Raw genomic sequence first — 23,121 nt, forward strand, 5'->3', positions numbered from 1 at the left:
GAAAAGTTTATTTTGGAATGACTGGACGACCAATTAACACCAGGCTTACAGAACATAAGCGACATTGCAGGTTGGGGCATGTGAATAAATTGGTCATGAAACAGTACGCACTGTGTGAGACCGATTACATAGTAAAATCACCGACCAGGAAGTTCTGACTGCAGAGAGGAACTATCACACCTGCTTCTTCAGAGAAGCTATAGAAATATACAACCACGAGAAGAGCTTCAACGAGAGAGAAGAAAGTCTTCAGGTAAACAGAACCTGGATTCCAATGCTGCAGCGAATGACCATTGGTGGTAGCAAGAGGAGAATCACACCGGAAATGACCATGGAGAAGCCCTTGGACATTGACGTGCCAGGTACATATAGTCTGTGGCAGTGAGCTCAGTTCCAGTCCACCAATAGCAATGGAGAGTGAAACTTTAACAATGCCAGCCACTCATGCTGGTGAAACGTCAGAAAAATCATCAGACGAATGTCGGCCGAAGAACCCGAGAGAGAAGCCAACAGGTAGTTTGTTACTAAGAATTATATGTCGCTTGTAGTTTCTCTTTTACACGATTTTTTAGCTTATGCAGAAAGCAACATGATTTGTTACATTTACATGAATAGTTTACTGTTCTTTCTTGCATACCCATTCATAACATCTGCATTTCTCTATGGGTTCTTCACTGTACTATTCGAGAACGAATAAAATTTCTGTACATTGCTTTAGTTGTTCAAGTCATATTACGTTATTTATAGGAGAAAGCGACATACAGATCACCTTTCACATCGCACTGCAACATGACAATTTACTGTGAGAGATGGTAAGAACAATTTTACTTCACTATGTTAAATTCATATTGTGACGTATTCGGAAATTTCACATGGCCTACTATTTGTTTCTGAGAATACAACAAACTGAGTGCTTAGTGATCCACAGTCAGATTCTTTACTTCTAATACATACACTGTGTAAAGTGTTCCATCCAGGCACAGATGCAGTTGTCCTTAGCAGATGGTAATCAGTGCTGTTATAATTTGGAATCGCCGGAAATGATTGATTGTCTGCCACAGATCATCTTATTGTGCTATACTTTTAATTATTGCAGATAAGTACTCAACAGATTTTCCAGGATTTGAAAGCTGTGAAGCCTCTGTATTTTTGTATCACATTAAATTCACTTATATAGAAGATTCAAAGTTATGAACTGTAAATTTAGGGGTTCCTGCTACACTTTGTGAATATATTTTCCATCCTTATTTTTCATCCAGGCTTTGGACAGGCACTGGAAAAGTTAAAAATAAATATAAATAAATTTCTATTTTGTTTTTTACTTTTTTATAATTTTTTAGTTTTCTAATTTTTTTTCTGATAGCATTATTGTATCATCCTGTGATGCAATTAGGAATTCATTTTTGTGTGGTAATTTCTAAAGCATGGTACGACACACAATGCTACCTTACAAATTTTACACTCATACCTGCTTTCTCGACACACTTTTTGTTTCCAGCAAACAATACATCTACGAGTTAGTGTACTTTTCTTGGAATGCTCACTTGTTATAACGTTTGGAAAATGCCTTCCCACAAACCTTAGAGGATTCTTATCAAAACACCTTCCCCTGCCAGCTTTTCTCCACTCTGATGCATCCGTTTAAGTAAGTTCTCTTACCAGCGACAGATGAAACTCTGCTATCGACATTTTACGATGTGTTGGTGACTTGTGTAGGACATGAGCACTTAAAACACACAGATTGAGAATGTGAAAAACGAACTACTTATACCAATTCATTATTTTCCATATATATCCGACAGAGCTAAGCAGTACATCAAATGGTCAGCTGCTCCCATATTGTAGCTGTACACTACAATGCTTTGTGGTTTCTTAATTTCCTCTCCAGTATTCCTATCAGTCTTTCCCGTTAACCATCTCTGTGGTGTTTCATGTGGTCAACATCCACAAAACCTTTTTGTCACACCACTTTATAGCAAGTATTTTACTAGCACGCATAAATCGAATATCTCCTCGTTTCAGTTTCCTCTGAAGTTTCGACACATTGCATCTGTTCTTATGGACAGTACCACATGCATTCAGCCCATGACTGAAGCCAGGAAAATAAGTCGGGGCTTGAGTACCAGTTATCGAGGTAGAGGGTATGTCCATGCTCTAACTTGGGCTTTGTAAGTGTAGCCACTATGTAAACACTTTTCCCCAAATTGTGGAACTCAAGTTTCTGTTGATGTCCCTGTCCAAATGATGAAATGTAAGACACAGCTAGTCTTACAATCACATAATACACGTTTTTATTCCAAGTCTACTCTGTTTCGATGGAATGAATTGTCTGAAAGATAAGTGTCCTTTTAATAATAACAAACTTTCATCAATGCAGAGTTTCTGATGTGGGTTAAATGCACAATGGAATGCTGTACGAACTTTGTCGACAATGTTCCTAATTTTGAATAATCTGTCTCCTCCAGTATTGGCAGAGTTGTCACTGAAATGTAACATTCTCATAAGTAACAAAAAGCGGTCTCTTGACTATGTTCACTACAAATTTGAGTATTTAAAAGGACATCTCTACCCAGTGTTCACTACTTCTAATTTTTTTTTCACGCGAGCCATCAGAAGACAAACAGCTATGAAACAATACATTTCTTCATATCCAGTATCTTTCCACTTTGATATTCAAGAATACACTGATTCTGAAGTATTAGCCCGCTATATATTTCTGTACAGAATAACATGAAAACTGACAGAATACTTGGCTCATTCCCTATTTGACACACATTCTGATAGCGTATCATCAAATGTGTGATTAACTGGCTGAATATCATTTTCTTTCTAGTCAAATTTATCACTAAGACGTGATTTCTTCATAGGCATTTCACTATCACTTTCTGATTCTTCAGATTCAGAATGACTAACATCTCTTGTTGAAACATGAGACTGCATTGACACCCCTGCTAACATGGACGATTTATGATTACAACTTTCCGATTCTTTGGAAGGGCTATCACTTTCATCAAAATCAAGTAGTTCATCCTTACTGTTGCTCCTCGTATGAATCTCCATGATTTCTTCTTCAGTGCACCCACAACGCCTTACCATTTTCATTGTAAAATACAGGACGGAAAGAACACTGATGTAAATCCTGATGAACAGTGAACTGTAGCGCAAAGCCTAGGCTCACAACAGACAAAGAATCAGGCGACATGCTAGCAGCCAGAAATATGAAAGACTACCGAGACATGAGGCGGGAAGTCCGCTGTGCAACTAAACTCGTCATTAGCACCCAGGGAGCGGCAGGCGGCATGACGAGTAAACTCATCAACAACAGACAAAGAGGTAACACCTCAAGCCAGAAACCCAAGTACAAACTCACAGGCTGAGGTCTTGCAGTATAAATTCTTTTTCTCTGTCATCTGCTGATAACATATGTGACCTGCTCACCAGCTAAATATATGGATATCCGTGTGGAAACCCAATTAAGACCTTTGTCAGAAAGTGAGAGAGTTGTAATACATCAGAAAATACAACTTATCTCATGGAAAGGGGAGGTACATGAAAGTGTTTAGAGGCATATGAATATTACTATTTGCAATGCATGTAACATTTATCAAGTCAATGTGAAAAAAAGGAAAAGGAAGCATGTAAATTTCAGGCTGCTTCTCATGACAGAATTTCTGGAAACTCATGGGAAAAGGGCTGCAGTACAGGACTGTACTTTGAATATTGCTTTACAGTATACCACACTGAATGTTCATTTCAAGTGATCATGTGCTTTTTAAATTTAATAAAGATCTGTTGTTATCAATTACTGAAATTTCATTAACTGTGGACAAGTGATTCCTCCATAGACTAATTTAAACAAAATACTGCTTTCCTTTACTAGTCAGCTGTGCAAACTAGGTACAAGCATGGAAATTACCGATTTGAAGGGTTAAAAACTCTACTACATAATCTTTTCCAATTTTAAATTGTTAGCCTGGAAACCTAGGCATAATTATCAGAATGTCATTGCTCCTGATACAGGGTTTGTACAAAAAGTAATGAGACTGATTTTTTGCTGATGCGACTGTACTTCACAGCAAGTGCAAGCCCAGGGGGATTGGTGGTAGAGGTGTCCGGCTGAAAACGCGTGGCGTGCCAGTTACCTGCAGGCTCTTGTCTCAGCAACATAGTGCATTACGTGGACATGTCGCAAAGTCATCGTTCGTTATGCAACATATGATTGAGCAACGTTACGCCATCAAGTTTTGTGTGAAACTAGGAAAACTGGGTATGGAAATGTTGGATATGTGTAGACAAGCCTACGGTGGTGATTGCCAGTCAAAAGCCAAGATTTTCAGGTGGGTGAAGAGCTTTAAAGAGGGCCGGGACAGCATTGAGGATGAGAACCCCTCTGGACGCCTGTCAACCAGCAAAACTGATGAAAACATCTATCATGTGCGAATTTTATTGAACACCAACTGTCAGATGAGTGTCAGGATGATAGCAGAAAACCTCGGACTTGATAAAATGACATTGCACGATCACAGGTTAATGTAAGTGTGAGATAAGCCATCGCAAATGTGAAATACTAGTACATTAATAACCAATGTAACTGTCAGAGCGTTGAATGCAAGTCAGCAAACAAGTATGCACTGTGTTGTAAAGGTTCCAAATGTCAGTATATGGGATGGAGTTCCATGCTTTTTCCACTTTATGGGTTGCTACAGGGATGGTTCATGCTGGTTGTGGATGATGCTGGAGTTGTCTTCTGATGACATTCCATTTGTGCTCGACTGGAGACAAATCTGATGACCGAGCAGGCCAAGGCAACACGTTGACAGTCGGTAGAGCATGTTAAGTTACAACAGTGGTATGTGAGCAAGTGTTATCCAGTTGGAGAACACCTCCTGGGAATGCTGTTCATGAATTGCAGCACAACATGTTGAATCACCAGACTGACATACAAATTTACATTCAGAGTGTGAGGGATAACCACAAGAGTGCTCTCGCTGTCATACATAATTGCACCCCAGACCATAACTCCAGGTCCAGTGTGTCTAGCAAGCAGACAGGTTCATTGCAGGCTCTCAACTGGCATCCTAACCAAAACACAGCCATCACTGGCAAAGAAGATGAACCAGCTTTCATCAGGAAATACATGAGATCTCCCACCCTCCAATGAGCTCTCACTCGACACCACTGAAGTTGAAAATTGGTGGTGGTGGTTGGGGTCAGTGGAATACACACTACAGGGCATCTGGCTTAGAGCTGTCCTTCAAGTAACCGATTTGTTAACAGTTTGCTGTGTTACAGTGGTGTCAACTGCTGCTCAAATTACTGCTGCAAATGCAGTACGTTGTGCTAGAGCCATACACTGAACATGACGGTCTCCCTTCTCTCTAGTGCCATGTGGCTGTCCGGAGATCAGTCTTCTTGTGACAGTACATTCTCACGACCACTACTGCCAGCAATTGTGAACAGTGGCTAAATTCCTGCTAAGCCTTTCTGCAGTATTGCAAACCATGTGGTTAAGTGCCAGATTTTGAAGCTAAAGGCAAAGTTGCAGCATGGTATGTAGTCTATGTTTTTGTAGGTTTCCTATAACTAGCTGGGGAAATCAGTTATAAGTGCGGGAGAAGTTAAAGGCATCTCACTTCTTACATGATTGTGCCAAATAAAGCACTGCAATTGTCAGAGAACATTCAGGATGAAGATAGCTATACTTTTTTTATGTCAATACAGAGGTGGTAGAACTTCTTTTAAAAAAGTGGAGAACAAGGAAATGTTGTAACTCAAATTTAATGCCAGTTAAATATTTTCTTGTAATATTACTGGTCAGAGCCAATAACTTTTCTTGTCAACATAGGAGGATATGTATTTCATTCTTCTTAACTTATACTTCCTGCTTTCCATGTTGAAACTAATAATTTTCTGTTACTTTAAATTTTACCAGAATTTTCAAATCTTTCCACACCCTTCTAACAGTTTAATCCTCTTCTACAACAAAATCTGCTTATATCTTACAAAAGACAAAGCAATTTTTACACATAAATCATTACTAGGAATTTGAATATTTTATTCCCATGCAATAAGTATTACATAATACCAGAGAGGGTTGACAGAAGAAATAGAGAAGATCCAACGGAAAGCAGCGCACTTCGTTACGGGATCATTTCGTAATTGCGAAAGCGTTACGGAGATGATAGATAAACTCCAGTGGAGGACTCTGCAGGAGAGACACTCAAGTAGCTTGGTACTGGCTTTTGTTAAAGTTTCGAGAACATACCTTCACCGAAGAGTCAAGCAATATATTGCTCCCTCCTACGTATATCTCGCAAAGAGACCATGAGGATAAAATCAGAGAGATTAGAGCCCACACAGAAGCATACCGACAATCCTTTCCACGAACAATAAGAGACTGGAATAGAAGGGAGAACCGATAGAGGTACTCAAGGTACCCTCCGCCACACACCGTCAGGGGGCTTGCGGAGTATGGATGTAGATGGATAGAGAGAGAGATTTTTTTTTCCCAAATGTATCGATAACTCTCATGGAAATAGACGATAGCCAGCTCAGCGCACCTATCTGAACTTCCCACACTGTCAGTCCACTTGGAGTAACTCACAAACTCTGAGAAAATTGGTGCAAAGAAATCCCCTCCGTGATCAATACTATTTCAGACATTCTGAATTTCGTACAGCAGAGAATGCGTATCAAATCACTGATACCTGCCATGTTCTTGGCAAAGAATAAAATATACTATAAAGAGTGCGATTCTCACTGGACATCAACAGGATAGAACAAAAGGTCCATTACTTTCTAATAGTGAGCAGTGAAAGTGAGGTCATGAATACTGCTTGTGTTACAAAAAGTCACATTACAGTATCAGCATTATGGAACTAGCAGTGATACTAGAATTTATTTGTGTTCAAAGCAAAGTTCACAGTGGATGTTCTTGACAAAAGTCTGATAGTAAGTTTTGCACACAACTGAGATCTGAAAGAATAGGAGAAGTGCCTAAAATTTGAAAACACCAATATATTGTATTTTGTTGTGAAAATATATATACAGATATGTCAACCAATACTTAGAGAGCAACACAATGTGTCTTTTTACTTAATCTTTTGTGTCTTGTTTTCTTTCTGAGTACGAAAAATGTCAAATAATGTATTTTTCTTCTTCAATAGAGCTGACTTCTTCAACAATGCTTTTGATGAAAATTGTTTAACATCTCGTTCTTCTTATTTATGAACAGTGTAGGCTTTCTTCTCTGCCCAGGTATTATAAAACCAAAGTAATTTGCAATTGATATATTTGGTGTTTTCTGTAGAAAAACAATCACAGGAAGATATCCTAGTTTTCTCGATGAAAACAAAGTATGCAAAAAAATAAAGATTACAGAATCCACTACTATAGCATTACAGCAGGAGTGGGCATATTGAGAATAGGTTAACTTCCAATGTTAGCAGACAATGCCTTTAACCCCTCCCACCATCGGATCAGTTTCATCAATTTAGACAGTTTACGCCAATACCTCCATTTGAAACACGTTCTTGAATATTTTCATGTTCTATTGTTCTAGTCCCTGACTGGACATCATGTGAATTGACCTTGTACGGAATGAACGCACACACGCAAGCACAATCCCCCCCCCCCACTACACACACACACACACACACACACACACACACACACACACACACACACACACACACACACACACAGAGAGAGAGTAGAAACCAAAATTTTGTTATCATATTTTAACGTAATAGCTCATACAAGGTATGTTCCTACAACACAGATGTATGTGGAGCTAGTGCATAAGAGATTGAAGTACAGCAACAAACAGGTACCAGATCACTAAGGATAAATGCCATCTTGGTGTTAATCATACAACTCCATTCAGTCTTTGCTTGATGCTATAGCACTGAAATAGTTGTAGGCCTTTCTACATCATCCATCCAAAAACTTCCCAGACTGATTTTATTCCTGGTATATAAGTGACATCAGCGCAGTAACTATGATGGCAACTTGAACTGACAACTATAGTGTATTCCACCAGTTAGATATGAGAAGGTTGTGTTAAGTAGTGGATGTGGAGCTGTAGAGTATCAGTCCTGTTGTGCCACAAATCACAATGGAACATCATCTCTAAATTAAATGTTCAAAACATCCTCAGAAAGTTTTGAAGAGGAGTAATGTCTGTGGAAAGTTTGTCCCACACACTGAGTCCTGGAGAAAAACGACGATAGGTTGATGCTCACCACAACTGGACATCTGTTGGAGTGTCAGCGCTTTGATGACATAACAGACATTCAAGCCAGCGTGACATGCGAGTTGAACAACAATACCAAAGAAGGAAATTTCTGACAGTTTCGTGTGATTGTATGAACATTCTGTATGTTGTACTCAAGTGGGGGAGAAATTGCACTGCTCTGCTGAGTGCTTTAACTGGCATGCTGAGAGAAAAAATGTAGGGTTTTCGGATGGCATCTGCATGAACCTGTACTGCAGCGATGGCTTCATGTTAGATGATACTGGGGCGACTGCAATATGGTAGCCTATATAGTCTATTGTCATAATCGTGTCATGGAGGCTAATATAATAGTTTGGTGAATGGTTAGATACACTATGCAATCTCAACAGTTGAGAACAACTACAGCATCAGAGAAATTTGTTCAAATTACTGCCCACTGATGTAACTCTGCAAAACATACACTATGTTATCAAAAGTATCCTGACACCCCCAAAAATATTAGGTTCATTGTGCTGCCACCTACTGCCAAGTACGCCATATCAACGACCTCAGTAGTCATTAGATATTGTGAGAGAGCAGAATGGGGCGCTCTGCGGAACTCACTGACTTCGAACGTGGTCAGGTGATTGGGTGTCACTTGTGTCATCATACATGCTGACCCCATCTGTTGACTGACAGAGACCGCCGACAACTGAAGAGGGTCGTAATGTGTAATAGGCAGACATGTATCCAGACCATCACACAGGAATTCAAATCTGCATCAGGGTCCACTGTAAGTACTATGACAGTTGGGCAGGAGGTAAGAAAACTTTGATTTCGTCGTCGAGCGTCTGCTCATAAGCCACACATCATGCCGGTAAATACCAAACGACGCCTTGCTTGGGGTAAGGAGCGTAAAATTTGACGATTGGACAGTGGGAAAACGTTGTGTGGAGTGATGAATCATGGTACACAATGTGGCTATCTGGTGGCAGGGTATGGGTTTGGCAAATGCCCAGTGAACTTCATCTGCCAGTGTGTGTAGTGCCAACAGTAAAATTCGGAGGCAGTGGTGTTATGGAGTGGTTGTGTTTTTCATGGAGGGGGCTTGCACCCCTTGTTGTTTTGCGTGGAACTACCACAGCACAGGCCTACATTGATGTTTTAAGCACCTTCTCGCTTACCACTGTTGAAGAGCACTTCGGGGATGGCGACCTCATCTTTCAACATGATCGAGCACCTGTTCATAATGCAAGGCCTGTGGCGGAGTGGTTACACGACAATAGCATCCCTGTAATGGACTGGCCTACACAGAGTGCTGCCCTGAATCCTACAGAACACCTTTGGGATGTTTTCGAAAGCTGACTTCGTGCCAGGCCTCAACAACTGATATCAATACCTCTCCTCAGTGCAGCACTCCATGAAGAATAGGCTGCCATTCCCCAAGAAACCTTAAAGCACCTGACTGAATGTATGCCTGCGAGAATGGAAGCTGTCATCAAGGCTAACAGTGGGCCAACAACATACTGAATTCCAGCATTACTGATGGAGGACGCCACGAACATAAGTAATGCTGGAAGCCATTTTCAATCAGGTGTTCAGATACTTTTGATTACATAGTGTATTTCAGTAGGAAAATTGCCAGATGAGTGTGGCGAGGAATGTGGAAGCTTTTTTGAACAACAATGGGTTGACTTTTTGAATAATGGGTGGTCCTGTGTATCTCATCTTATGTTTGACTCAAATGCTGCTATTCAAACACGTATGGGAAATGACTGGTTCACAACAAGATTGTCATAAGCCTTTAGCAATCACCATTGATGGAGTGCGGACTATACAAACCACTGGGAGAGCGACTCCCATGAAACATATTCAAGTCCTCTTTGATTCTAGGCAATAACGTTTAGAGAATCTGGTCAGAGTATATGGGTGCTTCACTCTATATTAAATACATACTCTCAGACTTTGAGAATTCTCATGAATCTAATCTGTGGAATAATGTTCATTTCATGCAGCTTTTTGAACATTGCAATTATCACTATCTCAGAGTGCTTTATTTCATTAAAAAGTTTGTTCAAACTCGTATGTACACACAAATATCATGAATACTAGCCATATAGGAAATTACTTGCCACATTCTTGTCTTTTATTGCATCTTCTGACAAAACTAACAGTATCTTGAAGTGAAGGAAACCTGTGGGGATGTTCTCATTAGTTCCACAGTCCCTTTACATACAAATCACAAATTTGCCTGAACACAAGTTCAAACAGTAAGATATTAGAAACTGACAGTACTGCAATTTCAAAAACTGTAGTGTACATATACCTCTGACATCCTACTTTTCACCCACAAAGCAAGTGCAATTAAATAGATTATATACAGCTAATGCTGTTTCCACAGTATTGCGGTATTTTGGTGTGTGTGTGTGTGTGTATTTTATTAACACAGTTCATTCAAGATATTGCACACCATGAACAGGAAACTTTACACTTTGATAATCTGAAGAGGGGAAAAAAAAAGTTATTTTCCTGTATTTTCTGAGAGGAGTTATCAAAATTATTATAAAAGTTTTTATAAAAACAGAAAAAATATTAATATATTAAATGTAGATGCAACTATGGTTCTTTTGTGCAAGACATTTACTAAAAAATATAAGCTTCTTTTAACAAAACATAAGAAAATATAAAACTTGTGAGACAGCATTTTGGATCTAGTTAACTAAAGTAAATATCTTATAAACAAATATGTTGGTGTATAGTCATTCAAGAATAAGAGATACACTCTCAGGTATCAAACACATCATACTACTGAAGCAAACGCGAAGTGCAGCCCCATACAAGTTAACCTTCACAAGAGAGTTTCACATTATTCTCTACAAGTCTACAAATATGAAAACAGAGACAGTCTAAAGTAGTACTCCAACAAAAGTGCATAAGAATAACATGCTTTGAAGTGTCTCTCTGGTGATAAGTTACAGCACACTAGTCAACTATTTTTACTAAGACAGAATGTCCACTACTTCCAAAATATACACGTGCAAAGGCATCTCCAAATATCTTGCATTGGATAGCATGATAAGTATCCATAAATACACATCACATTGCCAACAGACAAATGGGTAGCAGCATAAAACTTGGGATGTAGCACAACAATACAGGAATTTTGGTATAAACTGTAACCAAATTTACATTAAGCTTTAAATCTTTCAATCACAAAATAAAATATTCTTTTTTCCTTAGTGCTGGAAAAACAATATATGCAAACACCATTTTAGATACACTGCACTATCCTTAAGAATCTCTCAAGACTGGATGAAAAAGGCTGCAGAGTTCATGTGTAATGTCCTTTTTAAATAACAGTGGCACAATTGTTTCTTCCTACCTCATTGCATAAAAGCAACAAAAGCTGAGATTTAAAACCCAGTAACACTGATTCAATGATGATCTTTCAGTCAGCAAGAAATCTGAATAAATTAGTGCAAAATCTGGTGTAGAAGATCCTCATGAGCCTGAATAATTAATATATAACAATATTACAGCCATTAACAAGAATTAGTACACATTTATATTGTCTTTGAAAATAAATAATTGACTAAAATATCCTTGAAAAGTAAATAAATTTTAACGATTTCCAACGTACAGCATGAGATCTTCAAAAGTTTCTTGACCTATTGAAAACTACATTCTATGTTCATTAAATTACATTGTCACTTCTACAACAGCAACATAAATAAAGTAAATAAGGGCTATAACACATGCAAATATTGCATATTCCAACTATAAGCAGCCCAAAAACCATACTATAAGAACAACGAAAAAGAAACACACGATTCTCACTAAAGACATCAATTGCTCAAAGATAACTTTCTATGAGTATGTACTGCCAAACAATTTAAGACAGTAGGAGTGCTGTGACACGTCATTCATCTCCACTACTCAAGGAGTAGTGAACCAAAGTACTCCCACATGATTTGTAATTATTTATTAACTCATAACCAAATTTGGTTTAACCCACATTTTGATAACAATAATTAATTAGCACAGCTAACATAACTCACACTCAAATTATAACAATTTTAATGATTTGTAAATAATTTGCATAAAAGAAACAATGATATCCTAATAAATAGAATAACAGCACTGTTTTGGAATACGGAAAAAAAACGTTTGCACTATGTACAAAAACGTCTATTATGGAACTCCTGCCATATCATGAATCTCAGGCACTAGTTTGTAAAATATATTATAAAATACATATATAAACACCTCAGTCAAATAAAAAGTACATTTCTACTCTTTCTGCATATTAAATCTATAAAGCCTATCAGTAATGTAATAATTCTTTCTACGCATCAAAATGAAAAAGAAAGTGACTTATGAACATGGAAAAATAAAATAAGTTTCTCAATTTTTAGTACATTTTATGACTCAATACTGACACGGACATCAATATTACAGTAGACTGTTTTCAAAATCTCTCTGCTCACATTGAAACTACAAGCATTAAAAGTATAGTTAGTTTCTGAGCAAAATGAGTGCCTGAGCACACTGTATAACAAAGCAATATGGCTGATTTTATTAAGTACTGACGCAGCCTTTCAAATACCACAGAAATATAAGTAACACATTTTTTCTTCAACTCTTATGTAGTTATGCTGATCAATAAAAAATTGTAAGAGCCTGTAATGTTTTCTCCATACTGTTAGAAACTGAAAAACAACAGCTGGACTAATTGACTGCTTTGCGAAAGAGATTATTTTAAATAAACATAACAGTAATATCTTATTCAAAACATAAATGGGGTGCTTTAAAATATTTAACTCTTTTTCAGTCTACATATCAACAGCAGCACTACCTGCATTACAAAGCTTTGCTTGTTTTCACATACAGCACTCGAATGTGTGTGTGTGTGTGTGTGTGTGTGTGTGTGTGTGTGTGTGTGGAGAGAAAGAGGGAGGGAGGGAGGGAGGGAGGGAGGGAGGGAGGGAGGGAGGGAGGGAGGGAGGGAGGGAGGGGGGGGGAGAGAATGATCTATCCACAAATCTGCTTCACAGTCTAACCTAAACTCAATCAAATTAATATTTCAACAAGAAACTTCTCAATATAATTAATACCACAAAAACCAGGAACCTACATGTTAGTTTCTCTATGAGCCTGTACCATTAAGTATTTTATAAAAATGTACCAATAACTGCAACAAACGGGCAACGTGACTTATGGTCTGTTAGATGTGAGAAACCTCATTAAGGGTGTCCCACACTGACAAAGACATGACAAACACACCACCAATTATTGTGGAAGATATTGGATAGTTTATTGATAAAATATAACATTCACTTCGACTACCTGGGAGAATATTTAACAAGTTAGAGCCAAGAAATACAGTAACCTTATATACAAACTAAATGGGAAAATATTTGAACATAGAACAGCACACATGTTGTCTAGAGACATTGTAAGATCAAACGAATTAGGAAGAGGCGGAGTACCACTATAACAGTATTTGAAAACCTAATCTGAAATAGCACAGACAAAAATCGTTTTCAAGTGACAGCTGTGGCACAAGATCTGGTTTCCAATATGGGGAAAAAGAACTTTTCTTCACACCGATAATGAAGCTAGTAAAAATAATGTGTAACCTGATGAAGCTTACAGAAAAAGACATGAAGTACATATTCCACACCACATCTTGCTTTCGTTACAGGGCCAAATACTTAACAGCAGACACACTGTCTCCCCACCCCCCACCTCCCACCTCCCCCCTTGAAAAACTGACATAAGAATACCATCACAATGTGTTTATTCAAACAACTATTACACTTCAATTCTCAAGCGGGAAAAGCATTCTATATGGTAAGACTAAACACTTTAAACTCAATTCAGTATACATCTGTTAAGGCAACACTGTAAAACTTCATATATGTGTCAGTTTTGTGGAAAATGAGACACTTCGTTGTCTAATTTAAAATGCCACTTCATGTCACAATTGCACATCTGAATTATCGTTTTACCTGTGAGAATAGATAGTTTAATGTCCGCTTGTGTGTGAACTGTCTATGTCGAAACGAGGGCTGAAATAAATAAAAAATGTGAATTGGACATAAATTAAAACTAAAAAATTCCAACAAAACATCAAATAACAGAAATATAAGAGAGAATAAGCAAATATATGTTGTGTGTTTGCATATATTTGCTTTTTGTAGTTTGTAATCACTTTTAGCCCCTGCAAAAAATTTGTTTTTGCTTCCTCATTTTTTAACCCCACACAAACACTCACACGTACACACTCACATGTAGTGGACCTTGGGTAGTCTGTTTTGTACACATCTACAAAAACCTTGAAGTCAATTTCTAGCACTAACTTACCACATCTTTTTTATTTTTATTTATTTATTTTTTTTTCAAAAGAAAGTTCAGCTCCACATAGTTGTTTTTTGCCTATGGAAATCAAAGAAAAGGAATTATTTTTCAGTTGTCTCCCACATACATGCATTCTGTAGGGAAAAAAATATTTTTCAGGAAGAGAGAAAGAGAGATTAGAGAGAGAGAGAGAGAGAGAGAGAGAGAGAGAGAGAGTACAATAACTGAAATAATCATTTGGAGAAAAAGAAAAAGTTATTCTTTACTGAAGTGATAACCCTCACAAGGAGTGAAGGACATGAAATACAGTATAATGATAAATAAAATGCAAGGGCTATTGCAGTTATCATGGAAACTAATAGATCTTTGTATGTCTTTGACCGTCATAAAAAATTATAAATCATTTGCTTCAATTAATAGTGAAATTCACAAATTACTATCACAAACAATAATAACAAAAATGGTTAAGATCATGTTTTAAACTGATATTAGTGTTGGACTTTCAAGAATACTATCACACTAAAGATGTGTTTGACACAGCAACCACCTCATGCAAAACAACGAAAGTATCCCACAGTAACTAAAATCCAAAGCAAAGGTCAAAAAGACTTATTAAGAAATTTAAAGAAGAACTATTTTGTTCTTTTTAAAGAGACAAAATACTGCAAAATGTGGGCACATGGAGTGCAGGTCTCTGCACAGTGCATTTACTGATGGTATAAACATGCAACTGAAATTATTAAAAATTTAATAATACATACTTATATCTCCATACCACAGTAAAACTTTAAGAATATGATGCTCTGGGTAAAACAGAAGAAATACAAGAGCAGTATTCTCTAAATTACATAATGTTAGCACAAAATGACTACATAATGAAACAATTTCAACATGACTCACTGTTCTATGCAAGGTACAATATCTAAAGAAAATAAACGGTCAACTCTGTCATAAACACACAACCTTTAGCTTTAGTATCTATTGTTTAGCTTGCAAGGTTGATTGAAGGAACTTAATGATCATTTATTGTACCCACATCTGTGGAGCCACATTTGCTTCCTCTTGTGACACACAGTCTTCTAAAGAGTCCGAAAGAATTTGGTAAAGGATACATCAATCAGCATGTGGAGTATTATCCAATAACAGTAAAGGGGGACAATGACTTGACTTTAAATATGACTGCAAACAGCCAGTTTCCTCTGTTAAGTGCCCAGTCTGAAAGGAGAATGTGGTGTCCTTAATTCTGACTTAAGAGAAGCCATTTCTTTTCCACAACCTATAGTTTCTTAACCCAAAAGATGTTTCCTAAAATGTGAAGACTGTTTCCTCATCCTAGAAATTTCACTGTTCCACATCTTCACCCCTTTTATGTTCTACTTCAGTATGGTAGATACTCAATAGTGAGTTTTGTCCTCCCTTCCCTCTTTTCTATAAATGCACTGAGACAATGAGTACAAATGGTTTGAACCAGCTATTTTAAGTCATCTCCCATTTGATGGCATTTAACTCCATCAGAAACTATCAGGATTTTTGGTTTTGTTCATTTAGACTCAATTTCTGTACTCCATTTTTCCACTCTCTCATCTTGTGGTACACTTTGAACAGACATATACTTCTCTGTATTAATGGGGTGGCTTAATTTTGGTTTTGATAACATGTAGCAGGTGAGAATACTTATACTCGTTTGAACTGACAACAAGCCTTTTGTTAAGCTGAAGTGCAAATGGGCATGTGCAATTGTAAGAATTGGTGCTAGCTAGAATCAGTAGTTTTTACCACTGTAAATGTACTTATTTTTGAAGTAATACATCTCAAATGGCACAATGAAAGTGGCTGGCACCTTTCAAGGGTGATACACAGTTTTCTTTTGCCACTTCCTACTCATTACATCCAACCCCCCCCCCCCTCCCCCCCAACTGCTCTAAGCTGTAAATTACTTCACAGAGAAAAACTGCAGTCATGAGTATAAACACTTGTGCTCGTAATGATATTAACTGATGTGATAGAATAATTATTAACATAAAGGTCCATATTTCAGGAAGTGAGAGTTTAAAAGGTGAAGAATCAGTAACTTAAATTTCATTACTGATGGTCAACCTCACTGCGGAATAGCAATACAATTATATAAACTATCAACCTGAATAGTTTTTTCTTCTGTCAAATTTATACCGAAGTATGCAAAATGAGGCCATGTGTACCTCCTGAGGAGACCTGTGACCTTTTTATTGGGCTGGATTATAGAAGTCAATGTCTTGGTCATATTAAATTTTATTATAATTGATTTCTGGTTTTGGTTTTTCAGCCATCATTAGAACTAAACATTTAGCAGTGGCACATAGGCATGTAGTAAGTACACACATACATGTTGCTGCTAAATTTTCATATCTAGTGATGGCTGTAAGGTTGAAACTGATACTAAATTTTAATAAAACATCAAATGACAAAGACACTGACTATCATGAAGTACGTTAAGTAAGCTACAAAATTATGAATTCCAAACAAAATGGAAATTCTGTTTCCACTCTACTGACTGCACACTGTACATTACATAATCAATCTCCACTCTAGGGAATAAGCTTTAGTGCACTGGTTGCCTACAAAGCATACATTATCTGATAAACTAAAATAGTGCAGTATCTTTATTATGCACTGCAATATCACTTTCAAGGTGCTGATTCTTCAGATGGTAAAGCTATACAATAAAACTGCACTCAAATATTATCTGCCAAAGAAACATGAAAACACTATGCTCCTCAACATAGAAAGCTATTTCTAATTTCAATGGCAAGTAAAATGGACACAGCTGCATTTTGGCAGAAGTTATTTTGCTGTGTACCATGACAAAAGACAAAGCTAATGAGAATGCGTAACGGCGTAGTATTTACTACTGATCAACGGTAACCTACAGCTATAAACACAGAGAGAGTTTGAAAGACACACTTTGTACTACAATCTCATACAATGTTTACGGAACATTAGGAGTTAAATGTAATGCACGAATATGTAAAGATATGAAATATAAACTAAGGAAAGCAGCACTCTAACTGCACAAATTCAGGGAAGGTTATCCAAAAAACAAAACTAAAAACAAATGTAAACAAAATGAAAGTAAACAAAGAAGGGCAACATAATACGATCCAAGGCAGAAAAAAAGACAAAAAATGTGTGCCAGAAACATGTGAAACAACTCGCATAACAGAAAATAAGCATTGAAACAATTGTCAAGGAAGAACTTTGTGCACAAAAGACATGCAATGTAGGAGGCTACCCCAGATACAATAAAGCCCCATAGTATCTAACCCATTTCTGAGAAATTCCCCACATGTAATTAACATTTCTGTTGATCCTGCTCAAACTCCTACAAGAAAATTGTTATTTAAAGTAAATGTTAACGAAGCCTGCTTTAAGAATAAGCTCTCTTAAGGAATGATGTGAAACAGTTTGAAAATAAAAGTCCACTTTTGACAAGATGTCTAATTTTTATTAAAGTTTACAGCTCATCCTTTAATTTTTGAGCAGGTTATGCCAAAATGGTAACAAAATTAATGACAATTATTTGCCATTGATTCCTTCTGTATAGACTGCAGATGCATGTGTCAAGAAATCTTCCAAGATCGTGAACGTTTCTCTTCTGGAGTGAATTTTGACTCAGCAGCAGAATGTGTGCTGATTTGAAATTTCCTGGTTGATTTTTTTTTATTTTTTTATTTTGAAGTAAAACTGCTAAACATGGAGAAAAGATCTGAGTCTAGATGCCAAAGCAATCACAATACACAGATTTCAATTTCTGTTCACATTGGCATACTGCCTGTGCTGTAGGTCATGTGTTACATCATAGATGACTTGAAATCTAGGAACGTGAACACATCAGTCATTTTATTCTATCCATTACAAAATGGTTGTTGAAATTTACAACTGTAAAAAAGTTTTTTTTTCTTTTTTCCCCATCCTAAGATGTACCAGTCATTACATCAATACTTCCTAATACCTGTGTGACTAGACACCTTAATAATGACTGTTTCTATTACAGTGAAGTTAACAGACCAATGTAGCAAGCTCACACACACAGCAAATATCAAATTTGACTCCTCATTATGTAATACAAAATATGTTTGAAAATGAGAATTATTGACCCAAAACTGTATGTGCGAGATACATTACATGAAATGGCATGCCTTTCTACATTAAAAAATGAACCCATCACCACATTGTTGTTTATGGAAGTGCAGATTTCTGTACACTCTATACTTTCATGTACTCTTTATACTTTCATGGCCCACAAATGATGAAGACTTACGGCTCAACAAAATACAATGAGGTGACAAGTCATAGGATACCTCCTAATATCACGTCGGACCTCCTTTCGCAGGGCACATTGCAGCAACTAAATGACACCTGGACTCAAAAAGTCGTAGCAAGTCCCCTGAAGATATATTGAGTCATGCTGCCTCTATAGACATCAATAATTGCAAAAGTGTTGCTGGTGAAGTATTTAGTGTATGACCTGACCTCTTGAGTATGTCCCATAAATTTTCAATGGGATTGATGTAGGGTGATAAGGGTGGCCAAATCATTCAGTCGAATTGTCCATAATGTTCTTCAAAACCAATTGTGAACAATTGTGGCCCAGTGACATGGCACACTGTCATCCACAAAAATTTCATCACTGTTTGAGAACATGAAGTCCGTGAATGGCTGCAAATGGTCACCAAGTAGCTGAACATAACCATTTCCAGTCAATGATTGGTTCAGTTGGACCAGCGAACCCTGACCATTCCATGTACACACAGCCCACCATTCTGGAGGTACCACCATCTTCCACAATGCCTTGCTGATAACTTGGGTCCACGGCTTCATGGGGTATGCACCACACTTGAACCCTGCCATCAACTCTTACCAGCTGAAATCAGGACTCATCTGTCCAGATCATGGTATTTCAGTCATCTATGGTCCAACCGATATGGTCGTGAGCCTAAGATAGGCACTGCAGGCTACATTGTGCTGTTAGCAAAGGCACTCGTGTCGGTCATCTGCTGCCATAGTCCATTAATGCCAAATTTTGCCACACTGTACTAACGGATACATTTGTCGTAAGTCCCACATCGATTTCTGCAGATATTTTACGCAGTGTTGCTTTTCTGTTAGCACTGACAACTCCATGCAAATGCTGCAGCTCTCAGTTGTTAAGTGTAGGACATTGGATAATGAAATCTCTAATGATTTCTGAAATGGAATGTCCCATTCTGCATTCAAAGTCTGTTAATTCCTGTCTTTGGGCCATAATCATTCACAAACATTTTCACACGATTCATCTAAGTACAAACAACAGCTCCATCAGTGCAATAATGCTCTTTTATACATTGTCTACATAATACTAACACCATCTGTATATGTGTGTATCACTACCCAATGACTTTGGACATCTCAGTGTATGGCTATTACTGTGGCATTACAGACTATCGTAACATGAAAATCTCCGGTTTAGCAAAAAAAAATGCGATTTGCTGCAATCTTCTTTGAGAGGTGAATTGAAGAATAATGAATCCCTTTCATATACTGTGGTGAAAAGTTTTTCTGCATTGAAAATGCAAGGAAAAGATGTGCTTCATCATAATTGAAAGTATTTATAATTATCTTCCCAAAATGGTTTAATGGACTGAAGAGTGGAAACTTTCATGTATGTGGAAATGTATTGAAGGATACAGCACAAGCAATCACATTAAAGCTCACAAATTAAGACTGATGAGTCGACGACAATTTTCTGTTTTTATGAAATTGGGATATTTTACAATCCAGACATCCCTCAGAAATCTGCTATGTTAAGGTGTAATGTGTGAAACTGGGAAGTCAAATCTGGGAATATTAAGAACATAGAATCATTACTTTTACTTTAATTTCAGCAGGAATGTCTGGATGCCAGTAGAACATCTTGCATGACTACTGAGAAGTTTAAAGGATAAGATTGCAGAAGAGTATATAGATTGGAGCTTTCAGTAATGATAATGAAGGCAACCAAGTAAATCAAGAATGTTAATATTCTGTTTTTCCTGTGAATTGCACAAGTTGCCTGCATATATAGACCAGAGCATAATTCACTTTGTGGAAGAAGAATGCAAAGTGACTGTTCTGTAAAGGTGAATTTCACCCCTCAAAAGAAAAGCAGCAATGAAAATTAACTTTCTGAAGGCTATGCATAAGTCTGTTACTGTCCAGAATGCTGCAACTTAAGATTGTATCGAAATGTTGGCTGCAGAAGGTGGTTGTCTCCTAAAATTAAAAACAAAGGAAGCTACCATAGATGTTTTTTTTCCAAGTGAGACATTAAAGGACAGGTTTTTGTGATGGCACCATGATACTTACACAGCAGATGCATATAAATGGGCTGTTTGATGCTCTTTGTGAATGAAAAAGCTAAAAAAAGGTTATGATGGTGGTGGTGGTCGCAGTCGTGGTCATGGTGCAGATGAGGTTAGTGAAGAGGAAGTTCCACCTACATTAAGTTTCCGTAGCTGTCCAGAAATTTGATAGTGTTAGGTGCTATATTCCTTCAGTCCAGTCAGTTTGTGCAGCATCAACCAACTTGAATGACTACTCATGTTAGCATGTCATGTTGGAAGCAAGTAGAAAACTTCTCTTATTGATTTTTTAGTGACAGTATTGAACACCTGTTCTTTAACTTCCTGTACTCATGCTCATTTTGTCAGTTAGTTGCAACTTACCTATTATAAAAAGCATTTAAAAGAAGTTGAGAAAGAGGATATGTATCACTAAGAAAATAAATTCATTAGTAAGAAACCCAATTACAGATTCACAAAAGATATAACCTAATTAGAACTATAACATTTGAAGAGAAAATGGCCTATATAATGTGAATAAAATGTTCTCTGTTTTCAAGCCATGTAAATTCGAATAAAATTCTCGAGCTTTTGATGGCTATCTGCGTCCTCATAATCAGGAGTACAACTACTGACTGCCGTAGCCCCGATTACAGCCACTGGTGCCAGTCAGAGAGGGCCAGAACGATGTATGCACAGAAGGTGAATTGGGCAGCTCATAGCAGCTCTGGCCTGCTGAGGGACCGATTGAAGTCAGGTGGCACAAGGGGATGACGTGTTCGGAACTGCCGCTCTCACCTCCCTACAAGCATCAAGCATCTGTTGTCGCTTCCTTTTGACATACAAAGCCTGCCCCAACCAAGAACTGGATGACTAAACTGTGCCAGTGCTGAGTAAAAGCCTTAATTTTTCGCCAGTCACGCGATGTCTGCCAATTTTGGATATTATTAGTGGAACAGAGAAGTGCATTTGGCATATCTTGCATGACAAAGCTGAAGATGTCAGACTAACTGCCAACCATATACTGGCAAAAGCTGAGCCACCAATATCTAATATTAGCCAGGATGAACGATGTGGCTCCTGCTTATTGCGTGAGAACAAGGACTTGGTTGTCTCGCCAACCACAAAGGAAAAACCACTGTGGTCCTGAACACCTGAACACTGAAGACTACCACCTGAAGATGCTACATTTATTAGAAGATAATGCGTACTGGAAACTTAGTCACAATCTGACACAGGCCATAGGCATGAAGACAGGAAAGTTATTAAAGGACTCTGGTTTACTAGACAAAGTGAGGAAGAAATTAATGCCTCGCCCTACATGACCTCCCAGGCTTTATGGACTGCCACAGATACATAAGGAAAATGTCCCTCTTAGGCCCACTGTTAGTGCAATCAGCTCGCCCATCTACTGTCAAAACATCTTGCCAGATTATTAGCACCAAAACTGGGGCACTGTGAACACCATGTTGTAAATTAACAGACATTTGTGGAAACACTCAAGAAAATGAAAATAATCTGAAATGATATAATGGTTAGTCCGGACGTTGTGACACATTTTATGAGGGTTCCAGTACAAGACACGCTGGATATTTTGGCCCAGCAGTTTCCACCTGGTGTTGTCAATTTGTTCCGTCATGTTCTGACAACATACTTCTTGTAACATGACAAATATTATGAGATGATGGATGGTCTCACCACTGTCGCCTGCAGCCGCGAATTTCTTCATAGAGCAGTTTCAGAAGCAGGCTCTGAACTACATGATGTTGCGTCCGTCTTGCTTCCTAAAGTAAGTTGATAACACCTTCCTGATATGGCCTGATGGTAATAATACACTGCAGCAGTTCATCATTCACATGAATGGTGTCCATCCCAACATCAAATTTTCCTTCGAGATGGAGAAGGGTGGCACAAGCTACCATTCTTGGATGTTTTAGTTGAGCAGAAGGCATGAGGCCAGCTTGGTCATTCAGTGCACAAGAAACTGACGCACATTGATTGATATTTGAACACTGGTATTTTTCACTACCCTGTGCACAAGAAAGCAGTCCTGAACATGTAAATAAACAGAGCAAAAGTAATTTCTGATGATGACCACCTCCAGTCTGAATCACAGCATTTGAGACACGTGTTCAGGGAGAATGGTTATAGCAAGAGACATTGCAAACACTTTCAGGTACCACCAAAAGAGGACACCTAGCGATTTGGCAG

General features: G+C 37.8%; 1 protein-coding gene across 2 annotated transcripts in view; it reads right to left on the bottom strand.

Moving 5' to 3' along the window:
- Positions 1–23,121, bottom strand: part of LOC126248321 (serine/arginine repetitive matrix protein 2-like) — a 255,691-nt gene that overhangs the window by 96,378 nt on the left and 136,192 nt on the right. The window contains exon 13 of one of the 2 annotated variants that reach the window (XR_007545460.1): positions 14,227–14,286. The exons of the other annotated variant lie outside the window; for it this stretch is intronic. The gene's annotated coding sequence lies outside the window, so the exon portion shown is untranslated. The remainder of the gene's footprint in view (positions 1–14,226; positions 14,287–23,121) is intronic. 2 annotated transcript variants of the gene reach the window in all.

Source organism: Schistocerca nitens, chromosome 3, assembly GCF_023898315.1.
Source record: "Schistocerca nitens isolate TAMUIC-IGC-003100 chromosome 3, iqSchNite1.1, whole genome shotgun sequence".
NCBI lineage: Eukaryota > Metazoa > Arthropoda > Insecta > Orthoptera > Acrididae > Schistocerca > Schistocerca nitens.